The sequence below is a fragment of the Delphinapterus leucas genome, chromosome 17 (assembly GCF_059928025.1).
Source record: "Delphinapterus leucas isolate spDelLeu-1000000601 "Yukka" chromosome 17, BTC_Dleu_Yukka2, whole genome shotgun sequence".
Taxonomy (NCBI): domain Eukaryota; kingdom Metazoa; phylum Chordata; class Mammalia; order Artiodactyla; family Monodontidae; genus Delphinapterus; species Delphinapterus leucas.
Genome location: NC_143145.1, coordinates 72,156,788 through 72,182,681, shown reverse-complemented (window position 1 = coordinate 72,182,681; position 25,894 = coordinate 72,156,788).

The following is a 25,894-nucleotide window of genomic DNA, read 5'->3' as shown; positions in this document are numbered from 1 at the left end:
TGCAATTGTCCATCTTTAGACTGACCGTATGCCCTCCTGTTTGCCACTGTTTATTTTTTAACCTAGTCTATCTCATTTATTCTTCTTACCTGTGCGGTAAGAAGACCCTTGTAAGTCTTTTGAGTCTGTGATTCACATCTTAAATAATCCTATTTTGTTTCATATAATATCATCCAAGGAAAACTGTCTGCTAATTAACTTAATGCTATAGTATTTCCAGTCAGTTTCAAGTGGGCATTATAGTTAAAGTTATTAGTTTAGGCCACCCCATGTCTGAAGTCCCTTACGTTTGGGGAATGCCCCACCCTGTGATCCTTGTGGAATGGAGAAATTGAAAAAGTCAGATACTAATTAATTGTCCAAGAACCCCTCGCAGCTGAGGTTCAAGCACATGAAGTAAGTTTCCTTAGTCAGATCCGCCTGTCTCAGAGACTTTCTGGCCATGGCAGCTGTCATGGTGCCCTGAGTCCTGGGACAGAAGCAGTGAAGTTAGGCTTGGGCTCCAGTGGCCAGTGCTCATGGTATTGGTGGGACATGCCACAGCATTTAATGCTTAGCAGTGGCAATAGCAGTAGTTAGTTCTACAACATGATTTTAGACCTTGTTCCTGGAGTGGGAGAACAGATCAGCTCTCCAGCTTCCCTGATGAAACTGTAAGCTACTCAGTAGCCATTAACAATTTTTTTTTCTGTTTAAATCAGCTAGAAACTTGCCTAACTGCTCTCAGCTTTTATAAAACATGTGGAGTTACCTTTACTACAGGGGGTCAGCCAACTTTTCTGTAAAGAGCCCAATGGTAAATATTTTTGGTTTTACAGGCTATATGACTTCTATAACAGCTATTCAACTCTGCCATTGCAGTGGGAAAGCAGTTTACAATAATAAACAAACGAGCGTGGTTATGTTCTAATAAAATTTTATTTACGAAGACGGGCAGTGGACTGGGTTTGGTCTGCAGGTTGTAGTTTGTCCATGTTGGGCTCTGCTACTTAATGCCAGAGCTTGGAGGGGATGGGACTCGTTGAATCTGTTGGTTGAAACCATGCCATCCAACGCATCCATCCCTGTCTTTTCCTTATTCAACATTTTCTAACTCTCACAACTTTATGAGTTCTAATACCTTTCTGAGACTTAGTTTCACTTTGACACTATTAAGTGCACATAGCCTACTCTTAAGTCTCAAAATAAGTGTTTAGCTAATGAATTTATAAAAATCAATTTATCTTCTATAATAGAAACACAATTTTTAAAATCCTTCTTAAATTGTAATTCATCTTTGTATAGTGAAATATAAATGCCAATACGTTCTTAGTCAAAAATGCTGTTTTGAATTTGCTTCAGGTGAGATTCTTTACTTTGGATATCGCAGACTCTGTTTTAATTTGGAAAGAAGGCAAATTAGGATAACCCTGTCGGAAGTTCTCTTCTGGTGCTCTTTCATATATGTCAGTATCCTTGTCCACCTACCTTAAGTAAAAACATTTAAATGTTTTTAGTAACAACTAAATCAACAAGAGAAGTTATCTATTATTGTTAGGAGACACTTCTCCATGAATCTCTCACACTTCTACACTTCTTACAAGCACTCTGGCGAACCGTACATGACTGCATTGTTCTCAGTTATGTTTTCAAGGATGTCTACATAGCAAACAGCCTTGGAACACTGAGAAAAGGGCAGGTTTATTTACTGTTCAATATATTATAATAAAGAAAATGTGTCCCTCAAGGCAAAGGTCAGATACGCTTACTGCCCATTATAAAAGATCTGGGCTTCCTAAGCTCAGGGTTCCCCTCCTGTAATGCGACCTACAGTATGCACTGGTATCACCTGGCCTTCTTTGATTATCTTGTGGAATCGTGGCTCAAGGAAAGGGCACAAATGTTTATACTCTGGAAACTGCAATTGCTGTAAGTCAAAAACCCATCTTTTGTATCTGTTCCTGGAGTCTCATGCCTTCTTCCAGCATCCAAGAAACTGTGGCAGGCTATCTTGTTAGCTTGCAAATAGAGTAAAAAAATCACAGATTCTACATATCCTATACAGAGATATACTATATATCTATAAGTATATACAGATATATATGTATATATATATATATATATTTGTGGGTAAATTATATTTATATTATATAAATTATATATATACCAGAGTACCAAAGCCATATATCCATATATCCAACTGCTTACCAGACATCTCCATGGAGATGTGTTACTGGTATATCAAACTTGAAATGTGCTAAAATAAATTATTGCCTCCAAATCTGCTTCTATATTTCTATCTCAAAGAATGTGTTTGCTGAGGCCGTCATAATCTCACATATGGGGACCTTAATAGCTGCTAATGAGTATCTGTCTTATCTCAAGCTTCTTTGTCTGTAATCCATAGTCCAGGTGGCTCCTATTCATTCATACAAGAAATACTAAAAGAGTACCTACTATGTGTTGAGCACGATTTTAGGCACTGGGGATGCCTCAGTGGCTCAGTGTAAACATTAGAAAGTCATAAGTGAATAGGTGTTAGGTAAAGTCACAGCCAAGATTAAGGCTGCCTACAGAGAGGTCAACTGAGAAGAAAATCAGCTGAGAATGCATTCCTTTAAAACAAAAACTAAAAGGCAGGCAGGAAAAGAACCTGAGAATAAGGAAGGAGAGAGGTAGAGAACGAGGAGAAAAAGTAACCAGGATTGATGAGTAATTGTTTCCTTTTCAGGAATGTATACTTTATATAAGGCAGAAGATGTCTAAATAGGTAATCTTTCGATTCCAATGGAAAACCTTCCAGAAATATTTTTGTGGTTTAGCCTGATTTGGAAGTGAAAAAGAAGGAATGACTTTGTCTTGGATCCTGGGAGAACATGTGATCTGGCCATGCTGCGTTAGAGTCCAGACAACCAAATTCTCACCTGAGAAACTTGACTTCCTCTAAGTCAAATTGATAGTGAAGCAATCGCTTCATGTATCTATTTAAAACTTGAATTATTCTTTTTCAATGTGTTTATAAAATTCTATTCTAGTGTTTACTGTGAAATTCTTAAATACCAAAACGTAAAAACCATTCTTTTAGCTTCATATTCAGAATACCTTGATCTTGAGAGCATCAGGTCACTCAAGGTAGAAGGACTAAGCAAACGAAAACAGACACAGTGAAGAGGGAGCAGAAATGTTTCGGGTAAGTTAGTCAGGTTCAGGGACTAGATTAAAGGATCTAAGGTCTGACTATATCCAGAACTCAGGCAAGACTCTTCCTGAAGACCCAGTGGAAATCCACTCCCATCGAGATTGATATTTGGATACTGTCCTTTAGGAAACCTCACGAAAGTTTCCTGGTGAACAGAAAAATGTCTTACTTGTAAAGTCCCTTCTTATCAAAGTTGACCCATCTATTTTCCTGCTGGCTTTGCCTTGTACCTTCACATTTTATTAATATACCATTTACCGATTTGGGGTCTGAATTTTGTTAAAATTCAATTACTTTTGTTCGGGTTTTTTCAGTCTCTCCATCTCCCTCACATTTTTGTCTATAATATCTCTTCATTGGCAGTCATCTAAGATTAGACCTCCATTGAGGTAATTCTGGCAAGCGTTTTTCAAAGACAACTCTACATAAAAAGCAGTAGAGAAGTAAAATTATTGTTGGCTGTTTGCCTGAGAAAAATATACAGAGCTGTCCACAAATACCAACTCAGATCTTATAATATTTCTGTCAAGTGAAGTGTGAAGTAGTTACAGATATACATCAACTAACAGAGAGAGACTTTGGCTATTTTATTTTACCAGAAACATTAGAATACTTATGGTCTAAATCATGAAACTGAACGTTTGAGTCCATGTATTAATGAAGTCCTTTTTACAAATTGCAGGAGACATTTCAGGGTTAAAAAGGGATCTGGGTTACTAATAAAGTACTAACAACACAGTAACATTTTTACAATTAGAATATAATGTTTATAATTTTAAGTGTTTTAGAAAATAGGAATTGAAAATCTTCCCAATCGTCCTATTTTTGAATATACGTATTGTACTAAATCACCTTTTGTAAAGCCTACACAAGGCAATGTTTTTCTTTTTTTTCTTTTCCCCCAACTTTATTGCAATATAATTGACAAATAAAATTGCATATATTTAAAGTGTACAACATGATTATTTGATATATGTGTACATATATCAAATGGGAAATGATTACTACGATCAAGTTAATTAATTAACACACCTATCACCTCACATAGTTACTGCGTGTGTGTGTGTGTGTGTGTGTGTGTGTGTGTGTGTGTGTGTGGTGAGAATGCTTAAGCTCTACTCTCTTAGTAAATTTCAAATATACGATGTGGTATTATTAACTATAATCACGATGCTGTACAATAAATCCTCAGAACTTATTCATCTTATAACTAAAGGCTTGTACCTTCTGACCAGCATCTCCCCATTTCCCCCACTCCCCAGCCCTTGGTAACTACCATTCTATGAGTTTGACTTAAAAATTTTTTTTCTTTTTTAGATTCCACAAATAAGTGAGATCATACAGCATTTGTCTTTGTCTGGCTTATTTCACTGAGCATAATGTACTGCAGCTTCATCCATGTTGTCACAAAGAGCAGGATATCATTTCTTATGGCTGAATATTATTGTATATATATCATATCTTCTTTAGCCATTCATCTGTCGATGGACACTTAGGGGTTTTTCCATATATTAGTTATTGTAAAATACACTATTTTGAATTGGAAAATTTTAAATAACTTCAGAAGTGTGTCATTGAATTTTTTAAAAATTTCTGCTGTACTCTCATTTTCTCTCCCTAATGTTTGTGTACTTGTCTATAGAGGACTTATTATTATCATTATTATCATCATCATCATTATTATTATTATCATTATTGATGGGTATTTGTGTTTGAATATTTTTCTTTTTTCTGATTGGAGATTTTTCCAAAGTAAAATTTTAGTGTATCCTGGCCCCCTACCATTGATATAATTCATTTTAATTATTGTACCAACATAATACCTTGGCATATAATGCCTTAAAATTGTTTATTTTTATCGTCTGTTGACTCTAATTTTTAATTATACTCTGAGATGTTGACTCTGAATGCCCTGGAGTTTTCTCTTGTGTTAGTTTAATAAAGAACCGAGCATGAGGATGCTTAGAAGATTCCTAGAGACTGGGGCAGCTCTGGAAATGAGTCATTCTGGGCTGCTGAATGTTTTTTAACAGCTTCTACAAAAAGTTCAGGTAGGTAGGATAAAGCTCTAAACAGCCATCGTGATTCTTCGAGTTCCTGCAGAGGCCCTAAAACCAAGGCAATGGAATAGGGACTTTCAGGCCCCTCAAAGTTTGCCCTCAGGGCTCATGGTAACCGCTGGATGGTCAAAAACTCAGCCTCAGTTGTTAGCTGTAGACTTCCCTTAGGCAGTTTGGATCTCAACGGCCTCCCTCTTCCTTCCAAATTTCTACTTTTAGACCATTTTAAAATCCAAGAAAACAAGAAGAAAAAGTATTTATTAACATTGTCAAGGTTTTAGTTAATTTATACATCAAGTTCACCAAAATTTCAGAATATTATTTGCATAGTTTTTAATGACATCATATTAGATTGGAGAGATCTATCTGAAATATTTAAATAGGTGTTATGAATATAAATTTCCTGTGTGACTTTTAATCCTACTTGATATATTTCCCAATATCTGTCATATACTGGCCCTGATTATATTTGTTGAATGAATGAAACGTTGATTGCTTACCTGAGTAACGCAATGAACAAATTATTTAACTATGATAGTAGGCAAAACTTTGAACTTTATTTTTTAAATGCAGTTAATTTTATGTTATACATTGGCAATTGAAATTTTAAGGAATATTTCTTAGAACTTCATTGTTTCTGACAAGTCACTGAATCAACTGTGAGAATGACAATGCCTGCCTCAACACTGAGGAGAATGTGATAAATTTTTAAATATTCTATTTTTATTTAGGTGTTGCTTTTCGCCAAAGGCAATAAAAACTGAGATTGAGAAATCACAACATCTAATATGTCATATTGTCTTTTTTTCATTCAAAATTCCCCAAAACAGTAATTTTAATTTTTTTTTACTGTTTTTTTATTTAATAAACAATAACAAAGTTTATCTGGTCAAAGTGAAAACTGAACATGAGAGAGCAATACTAAACAAATGTGAGAAGTATGATTAACTCCATAAGCACTGACTGAATGATGAATAGCTTCAGATTATTTTAAGTGCCACAAATAAACAACTATTTTAGGGGCAACATCCAACTAAAGTGCTATTCCTGTACTTCTGCTACACTTTGAAAGGAGAAATGAGTGGAATACAAAATACAGAATCTACAGGGTATTTGATACTAAGCCCAGGGAATGCTGACGTTAGAGTTCAGGCTACTGGCCTTTGAGTAAAGATTATCAAAATTTAGCAAAGAGACTTGAAGTCTGTGGATCTGAAACAAATGACCCTAAAAATTCACACATGGACTAATTTAAGCAGAGGTTTGTTTGTTTTGTGTTTAGAGACAGAAATCTGAGAAGAGAGGAAGTTTTAGGTCAAATGGTAGGAACACTTGGGAGTTTCAGAACTCCGGGATATATTGACAAATATACAGAGCTTCTCAGAGGGGTCCTGTTGGGGCTCAGGAAGTAGAAGTGAGGGTTGACGTGATGGTGATAACAACTGCACAAATGTACAAAGCAATTTTTGAACCTGAGATGGTTGGTTAGGAAGAAATGCAATCTAATGTTGAAATCTAAACTTTAGCCCATTGGGTGTGATTGTCAAATTACATCTAAAGGTGCTTGAAGAATGATCAGTTTTTCTAGAATGAATTAAATCTTTGCAATGAATTTCAGTTTCAAGAGAGACCTAGTATAAACCTAGAGTACAAACTCCATTAAGCTATTTGCAATGAAGGTAAATACAACTTGCAGTACCGGGTACGTGTGTGTACTGATGAAAATCGGGATATACTCCAAGAGAAAGATGGTGAAACTCAGGTGCATTTGGTCTGAGACACTGAAGTCTTGTGAATTCCTGAAAGGAATAGCCCTGAGTTTTCCACCTCCCTATGATTAGGAGAGGTGTTTGAGACCAGGCAGCTGAGTGTCCTAACTGCCTACACTTGACCCATTTCAGTATCTTCTGAAGAGCTCAAGTGCAGACTCTGCTTCTGGGACTTGACTAGGAGGAAAAAAAAATTAATTCCTTCAAATGGAATTTTTGGCTTTCTTCCTGTTCCTCCAACCAACTCATTTACAGCTAAGAAAATTTTTCTTAAATACATATTATGTGATGGAGGATAAAGGATTGTACCCTTAAAAAATCAGAAGGAAAAGGAATAAATGCTGCATACAAAAGAAATTACTGATGATCACTGAACGTGGGGACAATGGTCTCATTCCAGTTTCAAAAGCTAGAATGGTGCCCTAAAGCCTGACAAATAAGCAATAGTAAGATGCAAAAAAATAATTAGAAAGTGATGAATTTTGTGTGTCTATTACTTTTGTTTTTAGTCTATAATTTATTTACTTGTAAGTTTTTTGATACACAAAAAGCTGTATGTAATTAATGTACAACAATTTGATGCATTTGTAGATAAGTGTGTATCTGTGAAACCGTCATCTCAGTCTATGCCATAAACCTATCTCCATAACCTCTAGAAATTTCCTCTTTCCTTCATTTTTTATTACAACACCATTATTATTATTATTATTCTGTGGTAAGAACACAACATAAGATCTACCCTAAGCAAAATTTTAATATTTGCAAGTTTTTAATTTAATTTTGTAATGGCTGTGTTTAAAAACCAGCTTGCAAAGTTCCTAAAAGTTGAGAAATTAGTTTTCTGGAGCCAGTAAGCACCAGCTCCAGTACATCCCTACTTTTACTTCCCCCTGGTGCAGATAAGAAAGGAAGTGGAGCAGGGAACTATATTCAATTTTTTTAAAATAATCTATAAGAGAAAAGAATCTTCAAAAGAATATATATATATTTTATATATAATATATATGTTTAACTGAATCACTTTGCTGTACACCTGAAACTAACACAATATTGTAAATCAATTATACTTCAATTTAAAAATTAATTAATTAATTTAAAAAAAAGAAAGGAGGTGGAGCTTGACAGGTCAAGTTCTGAGATTGTATAAGAATCAAGATTCTGTCTTGAGCCTCAGTTTTGAAGGAGAACAAAACACCATCATTGCTTCTGATTGTTCTGTGTTTTGTTAGAACTGTACGCAAGAGGCGGCTCATAAGAACCACGCTGAAGGAGTAATGTTTTTACAACATTATGTGAATTGTGGAAACAATACATATGGTTTCCTAAGTTGGTTTGAATTCACTAGAACAAATTATTGAAATGAAGAAGTGCTTTCATTTGTGGCAGAAATTATGTTTTAAAATGACAAGTCCTTGACAGCTGTCATATGCTGTACTTCAGTCTGAAAGTGAATTCCTATATAGAGCTGAAATCTGAGAGAATAGAATCAATTTCGGAGTGTTTGCGTTGTATCTGTTATACTTATCTTTGTGTGTTTCCCTATAACCTTTCAGTGTCTAGACATGTTTATTTCAGTAAATTAGAATATAAATTGACCTCTGTGAAACGTATGAAATGATGGGAACTGGACAAAAAACATGTTATCAATCAAAATTTCATTCATGAAATTCTATACATGTTCATGACATAAATAACTGCTTGTTCTAATTTTCTCAAGCTAACCTAAGTTAAAATGAACCCCAATGAAACTGAAGCTGTAAGACATTTTATCATGTATTTTATGTCGATAGTGGGTTCGTTAAAGTATGAATAGAATAGCACACCTGGTTCTGACTCTAAATATTTCTCAGGCAGCATCTGTTACACAGATATTTATAAAGATTTGGCAACAATTTTGTGTACAGTATAACTTAAGAGGAAGTTCTTTGATGCTCTCAATGTTAACTCTTGTAAGCCCAGTTGCCCTTTTCCGTCTTTGTTTATCTCCAGTTAACAGACTTCTCTCTCCTCTTTTTCCTTCAGTTTACTTACTGTGCTTTCCATAACATCCAAGATAGACTCAGAGATTTTTTAATAACACCATGTAAAAGTCAGTCTTTTCAGATATCATATGTGATTTGCTTTGCAGTTGATTTCAGTAAAAGTATATTTTCTTTGAGGAAGAAAAAATTTGGTTAATGATCAGCAGTCATTTGGCACAGATCAGTAGAGATACAAAGACTCGGTTTCCGGGCAGAAAGTGCTAGCTTCGTGAGGCAGGTGATGTGTGTATTTGAGCCGATATCCCACTTTAAGCTGTGTCCTCACAGAGGGCATTCACAGAGGAAGATGAAGACTACTTCTGAAGATGAATCGACCTTGAAGGTCCAAATGAGTCAGCTATGATGGTGGAGTGATGGGCAGTGGGCTTCTACCTGGGTAATGGGCTCTCATAACCAATCAAATGAACAACATTGAGAGTCACCTACTCTTCCTACAAATGAGGTCCCATCGGACTGAAAACCAACTCTTTGACCACTGAACTGAATTTACTAGAACATAGCCAGGGGTGGTGTGAGGGAAAGATGTAAGAGCATATTAGCAGAGGTTGCTCTGTCCTTTTGCATAATCTTGTGAAATTGCTCTTTCCGGGTCGTGAAATGAGTATTTCCAAATCATTTTTCATTAATTATTTATCTGCTTTTTAAATGATCTATGTTGCAATGACTAGGCATAGAGTTGATTTGTGTGTGTGTGTTCTCATGGCTGGTATTAAAATACAGCTCTGGGAGGTGACCTGGAGAGAGAGCATTGCTGAGATCTGACTGGTTGAATTCACATGCGGTCCGCTTCCTCCAGATGATAATCAGTGACGCATATGCACAAGAATGTCTGTTGTGGTCACTGCTCTTGCAGTAAAGTATTTTGCGTGTAAATTGCTATATTTTATATAGTACCTAAGTGTTTATTATCTGTCAAGTTCAAAAGATTCTGCAGATATCTTCCAAATAGCATTCCCCATGAAGACCAAGGGTTGTTGCAGAAGGAACATATTAAAGTGCAGTAGTTAACTATATCTAATGCTCCCATGTAGCTAGGGAGGATTTTTATAGCCATTAATGAGTCTCCTGCATGAATGAGAAGCAGTTCATGCCCCCAGAGCGGTGCATGGATCATTGCTCTTCTGAAACAGGTGACGTTGGGATGTTTGATTCAATTCTAGAAAGTGGAATAGTGGTTCTCCAAGTGTCACCCCCCAACCAGCGGCAGCATCATCACCTAATAGCAAGTTAGAAATGTGAACTCCCTGGGTCCCACCCCAAACCTCTGAGGCCAAGAGCCTGCCATCTGTGGTCTAACAAGGCCTCCATGTGATTCTAATATACATCAAAGTTTGAGAACGACTGCCCTAGAGCATCTCTTTCTATCAAGAAAATGATAAAAGGCAGTTAATTTGCAGCGGAGTATGTGTGAGGTATGGGGGTGATCAGACAACATCGACTTAATGCAGGTTTAGACTTCAGCTTGAAAGACACCTTTGATGGCTCGGACCTGATGTTCCTTCATTCTCTGTGGTTGTCTCATAAATTGAGAATTTACTGGAGCTTAGGTTTTACCATGGTTTCGAAGGGTCCAAGCCTTGATTTGACCCCCCCAGTTCCTGCCATTTTGTCCAACTCTGATCCTTGCTTGCAGACATTCTTGCCTTGTACCAAGTCTGCTGAAATCTCAGTAAGCAAATCTTTAGACTCGATCCCTTTATATTTTCTCCCTGGTCTATTACCACAAATGCACCATTATCTCTGGATAATGGTAACTAGGCAACACCAGGCTGGAGGATCTAGGAAGGCAGGAACCTTTTCAATTTTACTTATCCCTCTATCCAGTGATATGCCAGTGAACATTTGATAACTGATTGGAAACACAAGCCCTGATATGTAGGGTTGCTGATTGCTGTGCTATAAATACTCCCATTTTAGCCAATTTCAAGTTACCAACGTGATGACACCAAACACAGAGTTGGGAAGAGATGTGCACACTGGGATCTCCCAAGTCTATAGGAGCTTGGTTCCAGGACAATGCAGCCTCTACGTCCAGTTCCCTCCCAGATACCTGGTAAACAGTAGGTGATCAATAAATATTTAATAAATGAATGAAGATGGACAGATCAGTGTTGATCCTTTCAGCACAACTGGAAAAGCAAGTCAATGTGCACGTGCCATTGGTGAGGAAACACGGCATCTATATATGTGGGTAGCACACTTTGGGTTTTATACTCCTATCCAGCCTTGAAGAATAAACAGTTGACATCAAATTGCATAAACATTTGTCGCATAATCAAAAACAGCTATGTTCTTTTAAATTGGTATAACTCAGCAATTCTTACTCATCCCCAAATAATTCCACACATGTACATTAATAGGAGTATGTAATTTCAAAGCAGAAACGGTCCATATTTTAACATGTTTAAGTGAACTTGTCAGTGAAGTGGGATAACTAAATTGGTGAAACTAGCATTTGTAGACATGACTTTTTTTTTTTCCCTCTTAGCTCTTATTAAGCATACGTAAGGTATATGAAACTTACTATTTAATAAAGCCCTCGTTTACTTCACTTCACATTAGTAAGTGCTACGTGCAAAGAAGTCATGTTTAACATTTCAGTAATATCTGTGGATAAGGATTTTCCCCTGAACTATTTATTGAAGCGAACAGCATTTGTCAAATGTTTTCAGGATAAATGTCTATTCTCTAGTACAATTTCATAACCCTATTTGGAAAGAAAAGCTATGCCCCCCCTTTTTTTCTTTGTAGGGGCAGAGCTGATTTTTGTGACTTCAAAACATGTATTTTGACTACAAGGCTTTTGTTAACGTCTCCGCAATTAGACAATAGAAATCACCGCTGTTCCTCTCCCTGCTCTGTTCTCCACGTTTTAAATGCTCCCTGTGGGTGTTCATGTTCACTGGTATTTTCTTTCAACAATTCCTGTAAGTTAGCCTTTCTTTGTGGATAAGTAAGAGTTTGCAAAACTTTACACCCTTATTCTTCAATTAAATGCTGACACGGAGCCACAGAGTGGGGCATATGCAAATCAGCGGGACCTCCCTGTGGGAATCGGGCCTGGAAGACTGGTTCACATTGAAAGCAGACAGCGCTGTTGACACTGGCTGTCAAAAAGGCCTCACGTCTTTGAAAGAAAATCTTAATCTTCTTTATTCATGTGTGAACAGGTCCAGGCCCCCATCCCGGGACTCAGATGCATTGGCTGTTTAAACTCCAGGTTGCTAGGTTTTGGGGGAGAGTCTGTTTGCTGTGTCTAGTTCCCCCAGAATGGATGAGGACTGAAAATTAAAATCTGTCTGACCCAGACCATGGCTTTTCTGTCTCTGTTTGAAGAGACATGGCAACCTAGGGCGAAATGAAAAGGAATTTTATTGAGCGCAAAACCACTCAATGTTGAAATGCTGGATGGGGAACCGAATGGTGATTTGGGGCAACCGGTAGATTGTTTATAGACAGTGGGATGGATGTCAATCAAGGGACAATGGCAAAATTTGTGTCAGGAAAAAAAAGTGCTTTTCTAGTGGCTGAACTCCCGTTTCCTGTTGAAATGCTCAACTCCACGAATGAAAAGCTTTTTTTTTTTTCCTTGAAGTTTCCAAGCACAAAAATTTCTGAATTAGAGATGCTGTTACTGTTAAACATTGTTTGATCTCGGTGGCATGGTGCTTATTAACAGTTTAAAGCTGTTATACCCTGAAGATCTTCTATACAGTTTGTCCGTTGCATTTGAAATTTCTTCCTCTTGGTTTTATCTCTTCTTTCCACATTTTTCACTAATAGAAAACAGAAGAAACAAAGATGTAACCACCAATTGGAGATCATCAAAGATATTAGGGAACAATATGTACTGGAACATTTTAAAATATGATTGATTTTATTTTGAAAATCCGTTTCTTTCTAGGAGTCTGAAGCTTTCTTGAGTGCTCTCTTAGATCATTTATAAAACATTTTAATTGCTGGTAGTATTTGAAAAAATATATATCTATATATAGTAGGAAAAAAAACTACCATTTAGCAATACAAACTAGATTTTCAAAATAATTTCGGACTCTATGTCCCCAGCGAAATCTTAGGGTATGCAAGTAATATATATTACATTAACCTACTTTGTTAGTCAAATGAGTTTCTTATTAAAAAATAAAGATTGGAGATCTTATTAGATAATAATAGACTCCAATAGAGCCTCTAATTCTCTGAGTATTTCTTAGACGTCTATGAATCTATAGTAAGTTTCTTCTACATATACGGAGACAGTAGCACTCAATCGTCAGTAAGGAGATACACATCCCTTGGTGTTGTTCTAGGAAGATATTAAATTTGCCTTGCTGGGTCTATGACAATCCAACCCAGCTCACTTTTGGATTCATGTCATGTATTTGTAAAATGACTAACCAGGGATATGGTTTGGTCCTTGAGAAGGGAAAGGAACAGACCTAAAGCAAAAAGGCCAGCATAAACATTCTATTGTCATCTTTGGTTCGGGAGAATGCTAATTAATCATCCTTCTTATTCCCTACCAGCTCTGAACAGTTTGAGAAATAGTCATAGGACTCTTTCTGGGATTAAAAATTTGCAAAACTGAAATGGAAAACGTGGTTTATTCCCAAGCCTGAATCAAGCTTTTCACCACTTCCCTTGACAAAAGCTTTTTCCTAGCACTTCCCCTGAGTAGATTTAAATGGTGATGAAATGCTGTACTTTCCAGCTCCGAGTGGGCACATCAGGTAAGTAAAATAAGAGTTCTCTAATAACTAGAGGAATTTTATGAGACAAAGCCGAGCACAGGGAGGAAGAGGAGATAGCACGTTCTAGGAATATTTTGATTGTCTTGAGCAGCCATCAAAATTCCTGGAAAAGTAAATGGATATTGATCCAATCGGTCGTTTTCACCCATCATAAAAATAGCAGTAGGAGAGCTGAAGCTATATGCCTGCAGCATCACAGGCCCCCCTTTGGAGATGACTACAACCCATGTTCCCTGAGTCCTGCCTGCCACCCTTCCCACCGCTTCAAGCGTCTCTGTCTGCTGTCGGGTGGGCAGAGGTAAGAACACGCCCAATCCCACCGTAAAACAGAGAAGTTGGTTCCACTATTCTAGCAGTTCACTGAGACTCTGGAAGTGAAGGTAGATTTCTGTACATGGTCTTAATGCTGCTAAGAGCTGCAAGATGGGGCCTACAGATATTGCTAGAATTAGAACCATAAAAGACCGAAGCATCCTTGCAATTTTCCATGACCCCTCCAAACTTCAAGAGGAAAGAAAATTGAAATATGCTTACATATTCCCTCAGGAACGAGGAACAGCTGGGTTACCATGTCCTCCTGTTGCTATTTTAGATTATTAGCTTTGGCTAATTTAAAGTTACTAAATCACCTTGAGCTACATGGAGAGCAAGAAAAAAAAATCATGAATGTAAATAATGTTAATGCAGTAATAATAATGTGGACGCCCTGGTGATTAGGAGGAAATATTTGAAATTCCACAAAACAAAAAGGTTTTGAAACATACACTTCTCTTTAGGGTGAGGGGCAGGGAGGGGGTGTTGTTTGACCTCACTGTCTTGGACCAGTCAATTTCCTTGTTAATAACACTGTCACTACATGCTTCAGGTGCTTTAGCTGCTACCACTCATTACTCCCCTGAAATTATAATTCACTGCGTTATTACAAAGGACAGAAGGGGAGACACTTAAAGTCTTGGACAGGAAAAACACTCATCTCTTGTCTGAAACTGTTATATCTGCCATTTCTGGGCCCGTGTTATCTTCCTTCACCCTCAAGGAAATGGAAAATTTTTGAGTGATGTGATGACCCTAACTTCCTGGGCTTCTCCAGATTTCAGCCTTTCCTTATAAATCAACCTTAAAAAAAATTAACCCAGCACTTGAAGTTGTCTATGGCATTACTATTGATTCCATCCCATTTACAAAGGTTACCTTTCCCTGATTCTAGACATTCTAAAGGCCTTCAGGAACTGAAATGAAAATCAAAATAAGCTACCCCAAATGGCACATGCTAGAAGAGAAAAAATTATATTAGGTTTTCCATGTTTCAAATCAAATGCAATATTTGTCTTAAAAACAAAAATTAGGCATAAACTTCTGTATATTTCAAAATTGTAGAACATGAGTCCAATAATTTTTTAAACAGAATGATAATATCATTGAACCGAGCACATGTCTCTCTGGGGGAGTAATCCTGACTCCGCTTCTTGGGCATTTTGTCTTTGACCGGACATCACATTGATTTATTTAGTTGGTTGCTTATTTATCTTTGACCCTTGGTACCTGCTGTCACAGTCTCCATCAGTGCTTTCCCCAGTGCCCTAAGGCTGCTTTTTTTCTGGCTTCCAATGTCTCTATTCTCACCAGGGAATTTCCTTAAAGTTTTATCCAATAATACACTGATTTTGATGCAGCCAAACACCAGGTCCTAATACGGCCGGGTTTTGCTTGCTTTGATGAGAAAACACCACCGTGTCTCAGCTTCTGTAGACATCTAGTTGGTTCTTAAAAAAGTCCTGTTGGATACTGGAATGAGGGCAGACCTTCTTGCTCCGTGTTCAATGGAAAAATAAATGAATAAGGAACTCTGCTCTAAGAGCTAACATCCTAGTGGTCATGTTCTCCATAGGTGAAGTTTCAGAGAGGTCCTTGGCTTTTCTGGTTCCTTTCAGTCACCCGAACAGTCTCATTTCAGTGATGAGAAGTCATCCTACTATTAGCATTTCAACTTTGTTCTAAAGGAAAGCAGCTGCTATCGGTTTAGAGTTGATGGGGCAGGTGAGTAAGAGGTTAGTTGAAATTCAGGGTGCTGGCTCTTACCCCCTGGGCCATTCTCCTGGGTGCATTGGCAATTCATGTGGGAAACTAACAGCTCTCTCGTCCGAGCAGTGCCTCCTCAGGCCATTTCCTTGGTCTGTTAGTATCTAGACTTCTAGTCATTCACACTCACTCAGACCCAAGAGTTCATAGCCTCCAAGGTGGGGTCTGGACTTCGAGGTGTTTTTATAAGCTCCCTAGGTGTTTCTGACCTGTAGTCATACTTGCGATCTATGGATTTATACTCAGGAAACATTTCTTATCCCCACCCTCTACACTCTACCCCTGCACTCCAGAAAGCAAAATGTTACTCAATGAAATGATTTCCTTTCAACCACATACAATTATTTTTGCTACCAAAGAGAACAGTAAACTACTCATGCTAAAACATCTGCATTCATGCTAAAACATCTGCATTTAGGTTAATAGCTATCCCTTCTCCCCTCCAGAAAAGATGTACTTAAAAAAAAATTATTTAAATATTTAACACGTTGGTTTGGGTAACTTTCTCAAAACAAATGAATGGTTACCTTTAGGGAAAACAAATTGCTGGAAAATTTTAACCCCTCTTCCGGCTTTGATTGTTCTAACACCTGTTAATAAAGTTTTAAAAAATCATGAGACCTGACCCTCATGAGGGCACCCCAAAACTAAACAACTTATGGCTGAGTGCTGCAAAAACACCATGGCTCTCCTGTCAATTAAGAAAAGATGAAACTGTATCAGTTTTGGGTTCTGTAAAGCAAACAAGGCCACAGAGGAATCATCAGTTTGATCATATGTCACAGAAACTACGTGTTCCATCAAGAAGCAATACCTACATCATTGCCTAATGAAAATGAACATCAGACGAGCTATGCTTCATTTAAACCAGATATTTTTATAGATGATATCCTTAACTGGTAAAGGTAATTAAGATTAATTGACTAAGGATGTCAAGGGAACCTCACAACTGTATAATAACCTTTCTGGAAATGCCAAACGAGCATAAACCTCGTTTCATTTAATAGAGTGTCCTTTGAGCTACTTTTACTGTGAGAGTAAGTGCTGTGTCAAAGACAGCATCAATACTGTTTATTTTCCCAAATGTGGGTTTGCAGTGAGCATTTAAAGTACCTTAAACAAAGGCAAAAGATACAATATTCCCTTATACACACATAGCTCTTTCCATATGGTCCTAGGCTAAGCATGATTTTAAAAGCATATAAGTTGCTGGCAGGCTTTATAGTAGATTGATCATAACTTTGTAGACAGCTGAACTGAACTGTTCCAACACTCTCTCTTTGGTCAAAACTTCAAATGAGAATTCATGATTTGTCAAATTGGGGTAATCCTGGAAAAGAAAGTACAATAAGAGATCCACCGAGTTCAAAAACAAAATGGAAACTGTGGTTCCTGGCAGGGACAACTGCAGCCGGATACATTTTATAAAGCAAATCAAGATCTGGCTTCTGGTTAGGATGACATCAACATAAAAAGAATGACTATAGGTCATGGGATGTCTGGGCAGGAGATGTCAAAGGAATGCAGGCCACAAAACCATGGCCATTTGCTGCATTAAGAGCAGTTAAGTAATATTTCATCTCTTTCCCAAACTTCCCTTCCTCTTCTGTCTTCTCATAACACCCCCTTCTTCACCCATAAACATCTGTTTTGGTGCAAGAATAAAACTTGGCTTTTTTTCAGAGGTGATTGGGTCTAAACAGAAAGCCATTCCAAGCTTGACCCAGGATGTACTTCCTTAGCTGGAAGAGATGTTTTTCTTGGGCGGAGCAGATAACCCACTAATACGCAAAGAAGACGACCCTCAAATGCTTCACAACATTTTTAAAAAATGCTATACATGACCAGGTACTTTCACAGCAATAAGGACCTAAACACTGAACTAATCCCTCTGAAACCGTAACCTTTGGAACCAGCTTAATCCCTGGTGGCAACCTGTACCTTTCAGACAAAGGTTGATTGTTCATCCTTTGTGATGGTTGTATGTCTTGCCAACTGATATGGTGATATTGTTTGACAGCTATCTGTTTTAGTTCTCTAACTGCGTACCCTGGAGCTGCTTACTTCTGAAAATGAAGAGAGTTGAATTGTCTCTGATGCCCAGCCCCAGTTTCAAGAATGAGGAAGAATTGGGTGAATTCCTCTGTACAGGGCTCAGGGTGAATGTGTCTTCCTGAATCTCCTTTTCAGGCTGTTGCATTGTTGAGCCTAATTTTTCACGGCTTTTCACAAATGCAGCATTCAGTTCTTCCGGCAACACACAAAGCACTGATGAGTGAGAAATCACCTCCCTGTTAAGCAGTCAGAGGAAAAATTCCTTTGAGGAAATGAGAAATTATTTTTAATTGAGAACTGCACATATTAAATAGAGAATAACGCCATGTATTGGCACTTACTTTGCCCCAGTGCCAGGTACAGTCTATTAAGTGTTCAATAGCTTTATTTCTTTTAGTAAATAAAATACCAATGAGATAGATACTTACTTTCCATATTTTATAGGTGGGAAGGATGAGGACTAAGAGAGTTAACTTGTCCAAGGCCATATGTTAGGGAGGGACAGAGTCGTGACTTAATTCCAGAGTCAAAACTCTTAAAAATGATGCCCACATATTACTTTTTTTTTTTTTTTTTGCGGTACGCGGGCCTCTCACTGTTGTGGCCTCTCCCGTTGCGGAGCACAGGCTCCGGACGCGCAGGCTCAGCGGCCATGGCTCACGGGCCCAGCCGCTCCACGGCATGTGGGATCTTCCCGGACCGGGGCACGAACCCGTGTCCCCTGCATCGGCAGGCGGACTCTCAACCACTGCGCCACCAGGGAAGCCCCTACATATTATTATTTATTATGGAATCACTAATACAGAGAGTTCTACAGGTACAAGCTTTAGATTATTCTTAGGATTGGGGGGGAAAGTATAGCTGTCACAGAGGTTAGTTTTGAGAATCAAATAAGATAAAGCACAACTGCTGGCTTAATAAAAATGGCTATCAGCATTTTGGAAGAAATAGACAATTATTCCCACAAAGGGTAACAGCGACATTCTCATCTAGGTTAGTGTTCTTGGAAAGCTTCAATTCTTCATTTATTTGAAGATGCATGGCTCCATGGAGAGTGTTAGCTCTGCAAAGATGAATGAGACATACTTTAAGGAGGAGGATGGAGAAGGGAAAACTAACAAAAGCATGCATTATAATTACAAATTATGAAGTGGTAGGAAAGACAGGAATTGGCTGAGGTGAGCTTTCTAGAGCTTCTGTGAGAAGCCTTCTTTCTCAGAGCACAGGGCACCCTCTGCAGGTCCAGCTAGTGTAACCTGGGCCCATTATCTTCATGGGTCCCCTTGCAGTGCTTGCTACAAAAGATAGTGATTACAACAAAGGACAAATCATGTTATTCTATTTTCCTCATTACCTAATGTGGTTAGGGACCTCATCATTTGATCTTTCTGTACAAACTAGAATAAACTTGTGAAACCTGCTTAACATTCTCCTTCTGACAGTCGTACAATTTAAATTCTTCTCCTCTCTCTAATTGTCATTGATGGTTCAGAGATCTTAATCTGTATCAGAAGAAGTTGGAAATTTGCATTTTGAAGCCAAGGGTTTATTTGGACGTCCATTAAAACTTAAAGGTTTTGAATCCATTTATCCTCCTGATGATTCATGGAGGGTTTCTTTTAGGTTTTCTGATGAATCTTGCCTGAACCGGAAAATTAACCATGTATGGTAACATATACACTGATCTTCAAGGCGTTTATAGTACTTTTATCATTAAACTTAGAAATTAAATGTAGTAATATAATAGATGGTTCCCAGATTCTAATAAACATAGCAAATACACGTAAAATTCCTGCACCAGGCTTTCTAATGAAAAAAAAGAAAAAGAAATGGTAGCTTCTGAAAAATTACTTCCTCGTTGTTTGTTTTTTTTTTTTCAAGCACTCCTCATTGAGATAGAGCAAGTTGATTTGATGCTGTAGGAATAAGTTTTAAATGAGCCAGTAATTAGTATCCAATAGAAGACTTAATTTTATCCTGTATCAAAATGTTTTACTCCCTAAGATACAGGCTCAATGCCAAATCAATGGTTGTTTTACAAATGCTATGACAGTTGAAAGGGGGTTGCACAGGGACAGCAGTTGGATGGCAGGGGATCTTGGGACCTTTCTTGAAGCAGTGTTAACAACCACACCATTTTAAGGTATATATTTGTCAGGGTAGATGGGACAATGGAGACATGATGACAGCATTTACTGTCCAGCCCAAATCACTTCACAATGCTATAATTCTCAAAGGTCCAATGTGTGGCTGAAACCATAGATGAGAGGTTGCAAAGGATGTAATCACACCCCTCTGATGCTGTTATGCTATCTGCTTTTGTATGGAGTAGCGCCAGGGCTATGTGAAGAAAAATGCTGCCAACTCTAGGAAGTTTGTGAAGATAGAATTTAAAAATCTGGACAGAGCTGAAGTCTTGCCAGAAGGATTGAAGCTGATTTTCCTTGACCTTGCCAGATCCTGCCCATTATAGTGTATCACCATTGGTCAGCAACAGACGTTTATTTTCCTCTTTTTAGATGAGTTATGAGTTTTCTGTACTTATCCATAGAAAAGCAAAATGTACATTACTACGTATATCCATGATCATACAACTGGGTTTGTGATAAAAATGATGCTGCTGAGAATAAGACTATGCAAATCCCTCGCACAAAATTGTATGATGTCACAGTCTCTGGCTGAATCTGTGATTTAGCAGAGCTCATCTCTACTGCCAGTTCTGTCTAGTTTCCCATTGGGCTGTCACCTTGGGCACTCTGATGCTCTTGGGCAAGTTGTTTAATCTTCTCAAACTTATTTTACTCATCAATTAAACAGGGTTAATAATATCCAGTGATGGAGCCAATTCACACTGACACTTGAGAGTCTGTGTTCGATTTTCAGGAATTTTGTGATCTGGTTGGTGTCACTATGGCAGCTCGCAGTGGACCATGGGAGGAAGAGTCACACCATAGAAATTGGCAGCGCTCAGATCAGAGCTTCCTTCCCTCTCCTCCCAGCTCCACAAGAGTCAGTTATTATCAGCTGCACAGCGCTGGTAATATCAATCCCATGGGACTGTTGAGGGAATTGATTAATATAATGTATGTAAGGCAGTGTCGGATCATAGGAAGTTCTCCAACAATGACAGTCCTTCTATTGATATTAACATTATTATTCAACATAGAGTGTATTACGGGCTTTTTTCCCCCTAGTTTCCTTCGTTTGTTATCCATTCCTACAGTTTTAGTTTTCTGGGGCTGCCATAACAAAGTACCACAAACTGGGGGGCTTAAAACAACAGAATTTTATTGTCTAACAGTTATGGAGGCAATCGGTCCAAAGTCAAGGTGTTGGCAGGGGCATGCTCCTTCTGAAATGTGTAGAGGCATCTTTCCTTCCAGTGGTTTTGCAGGCAGTTGTTGACATTCCTTTGCTTTCCGCTCTATCACTCTCCTCTCTGCCATTATCTTCACCTGGCTTCCTCCATTTGTGTCTCCATCTCTGCCTTCTGATAAGGGCATCAGTCACATTGGACTAGGGGCCCACCCTACTCCCTACGACCTCATCTTAACTAACTACATCTGCAACAACATTCTTTCTGAATAAGATCACATTCTGAGGTCCTGGGTTTAGGACTTCAACATATCTTTTTTGAGGCGACACTTCCACCCATAACATCTATCTAGAGTGATTTGAAGTTGTCTTTCCGTCTGCCTTTACAGCCCTGCTCAGCTCATCTCTGCTTGTAGTCAGTCTGTTTCAACTTCCTCTGAGTGTTTATCTGTCACCCGATAAAGTGAAGTTATAAACAACATTGCTTTAGGTCACTACTACTGGGGTGGTTTACCTGAATAAACAAAATACATTTATAAAGCATTAGATGTTAGCCATTGTCCTATATGTATAAATTATAGAGATACATAGAAGATGGATTAGCCCTCGAGGTGCTGAGTAGGGGAAATGGACTTGCAAACAAACACATCCACTTGCATGCACATGGGGCCTTAGAAGCATATCAGATGTGGGGCCTATGGACACCGGGGGTAAGTGGGGTGCGGGTTGGCCAGAAAAGCTTCACTGAGATGATTTAATCTGGGCCAGAAGAGGAAGGAGCAAAGTTTAGGATATTCAAGTTCCTTAGCTTCTAGAAGATAAACTGATATTTCATTTTTAATTTTTATTTTAAAAATATTTTCAAAACCATTTTCTACTGCTTGACTATGTAAACCTTTGGCAGTTGCGCTACCCGAGAAGTAGGCACAGGTGGCAATTTTCGTCTTTTAAACCAGTGAAAATCTTAGATGGTCAAGCTGCTTAATGCAGGCTGTTAGTCTGAGCCGTTGGGTTAATTGCGTTGTTCTCTAAGGATTTTTTTAGGGCTTTCCGTGTATTTATCTGATGCATAGCCTATTATTGTTGGCTCCTTTATACCACTGCAAGATCTTTAGTGATTTTCTTAATGTATCGAGTTAAATTGCTAAGAATGTCATAGGAGTTAACAGCCAGCTTGTAGGAAACCTGTCTCCAAGTCTATGAATGGGAAAAATAAATTGGATAGTAGCACTCACAATAGGCAATCATGAAAGAGTCAGTAATAACATAGTGAAAAGAGAAGACGCTTTGGAGGCAGAGATCAGAGGTTAAATTCTGGCTCTGTGTTTTATGAGATTTATGACCTTTTAGTAATGTTATGTTTTATACGATTGTTGTAAAAATCAAATTAAATGACAGAGAGAGACAGACTGGGCCCTAGAATAAGAGGAAAGCTCGGATTTCATTATTTAAGTTAGGTTTCTATATCAACAAAATGAAGATAAAGTAATCTATATCGTAGAGAAATAGGTATGAATTGATATAATCTATTCTCACACGACAAGCTGTTCTTGGTCGTAGGGTTTTTATCACAACTACTCAACCCTGCTGTTGTAGCAAGAAAGCACCACAGACAATATGTAAATAACACATGCCTACCTAAAAGTGTCCCTGTTCCACAAAAACTTTATAGCACTAAAATGTAATATCACATAAATTTCATGTGTCATAAAATATTATTTTTCTTTTCTTTTCAACCATTTAAAAATGTAAAAATCTTTCTTACCCATAGTTTGCCAAGCCATAACCTATACCATTATGGGCCAACCCTAGGATCTATGGATACCACGTTTGATTGGGGTTGATAATGGCTGCTTGCTCTTGGGTCTTTTGTTTGTGTGTAATATTCCAAGTTTTATATCCTGTGATAATACCTACATTGTCTTATTTCACGTTCCCAAGAACACTAGGACATAAGCACTTCTTCCTCTCAGCTGATGGATTAATTAAGGTTGTAATGACTAAGTAAATATTTATTCCCTACTATATTCCAGGAAATTCTCAGTAGAGTGGAAGAGTCGGCCATATAAGCAGGGTTACTGCCCTCAGGAGACGTACATTCTGGGGAAGGTAGAAATATAATGAACAAGTGAAAAAATCAAACCATAAGATCCTTATGGATTATGACAAATTTTTGAAGGAAATAGAAAGGTAGTTAAAATAGAGAAAACTAAATCATCTGAATAAGTACTTTAGATGGAGTGTTCAAGAAAGGTCTCTGCAATGGTGACATTGGAACAGAGATCCAAAGACTAAGAATGAACCAGCCAAAGAAAGGGTCAGGGCAAGTCCCAAAGTATGGCATGGATATGACAACAAAAAGTCAGTATGACAAGAATAAGACACAGAAAGAAAGTGAGGACAGATGAAGTCTGAGAGGTAAGCAGGGCAATTCATGTAGGGCCAGTAAGCCACACCAGTGGATTTGCTTATTACAAATACAGTGGGAAGCCATTAATGTGGTTTTAGAAGGAGAGTGGTGGCTTTGCAATGAGTGGTTTGCACAGAGTCAAATTCGGGAATCAGGAGTCCAGTGAGGAGGATATTGCAGTGGTCCTGGAGGGAGATAATGGTGGTTGGGACAGGGGGGTAACAGCAGAAGCAGAGAGGAGTAGGTGGACTTAAGATAGAGTTTGGACATAAGACTGATAGGATTTGCTGACAGAGTGAACTTTGGGAAATGGGGAAAAAGAAGGAATCAAGGATGAGCTATGGGCTTCTGGTTTATATACTTGGCTAGATTGTGGTATGATTTATTTATATATCAATGGACCAAATTGGGGTGGAAAGTCAAGACTTTTATTTTGACAGGGTAATAAAGATGCCAATTATATATTCATGTGGATATTCCAAGACAGCTGTTGACTATATAATTCTGAGATTAAAAGAGCAGTTAGAACTAGAGATATAAATTTGGGAGTCATCAGCTGATGGATAGTAGTTGAAGACTTGGGATCACATGATATCATGTAGGGAAAATATAGATGAAAGCCCAGGGAAAAGCCCAGGAAAAGGACATTTCAAATCAAACATTTGATTTGAGTACTGAGGATTAGTCAATGTGGTAGAAGCACGTGGTATCCCAGAATGCATGTGCAGAAAGCGTTTCAAAGAGTTAGTCAGTCAGTTAGTTATTTAGTTAGTTAGTTCTGGAGAGAAACATATCCAACATAGGTATTAGTAAGAGGAAGAAACAGAGCTTGAAATTACGTTCTCTCCACTCCACATGCTAAGGACTTCATAAAGTTTCTTGTTTCTGGATTAACTAACAAATTTCCCAACTCACTCATGTATTCAAGTTCTGTAATTCAAATTCTGGTACTCTTCTTAAAGCCTACAGTTGCCTCTCAATAAAGTTGATAATGTTTTATTTTATTTAGATTCTAAGTTACACAGATATTATTGATTTTAGGTCACCTCACTGCCTTTGAATTTGGGGCCGACGTATTCATGCTCAAATATTAACAGATTATCTGAAATCATTCACACTCAACTATTTCTCTAGTTTTTGTTAAATTTTAAAAGAGAACAAAAATATTTTTATGTACCCTTTCCAACTTCATAGTTTCATTCTACTTGGATATTTAAAACAAGAAATATAGAATTTTCTTATTCTTTTGTTAAAAGGAATAAAATCAAAAGTAAGTATAAATGTTCTAGGAATACAAGAAAAAAAGAATTCTGGCATTGTCCTTTAAGACTAAAGAATGTATCATATAGTACTCACCCGTAATTAAGAACTGTGTATCTTGGTTTTGTAATTAAACTGGCACTGTAAAATATTACTTGTGGTTCTGTGAATTATGTGAGTTAAATATTGCCATTCAATATAAAGGTTATATACTCATAAAGTAGATTCATAATTGGAAAGTAAGGCTAATGGTATATAAGACAAATGGGAAAGAAGAAAATTGTGAGATTCTGTAATAATGATTTTACAGGCTATTGTAAATCTAGTAGGATAAAAACATAACATGATGCTCCAGATTTAAAATGCCATTAAGAGTTTCTAGCAATCCAACCAGTGAGCAAAATAGATTTAAACTACCAGTAAATTACTATTTAGTTCAAAATGATCTAAAACATATATTAAAATGTTTTCAGTTAAGAATTTAGAAAATTCACAATAAGTGCATGAAATAACTGGGTTAAAAGCTTAATGTTTTAAAAAAGAATGTGTAAAAATATCACATACAGTCACACATAACCACCCCCCGCCAAACACACACCCGCTACTCACAAAAGTCCCCTGTAAAAGTTCCTGGATACAAGTTTAGTATTTGTTTAAATCACTAACATTGATCAACTAGGAAAAAACTTATGAACTCAAACTCCCCTCCCCAGCCCACTGTGTGTGTGGTGTGAGTGTGTATTGTGTATCTTTGCAAGTAGCTCAAGAAAAAATTTTTTCCATTAAAGATTTAAGTTGTACCTTACAAAAAAGAGGTTTCAAGTTAATTGTTTGTACCTCTATTCCTTATACCTCTATTGTTTACACCTCTATTTTCTGCTTTTCTATTTGATGTTCCATATAAGGGCTACTTTTTAAATAGTTAACCAACTTTACTTTCCTAAAGCTGTTTTCATAAAAATTATTTTCATCCTATGA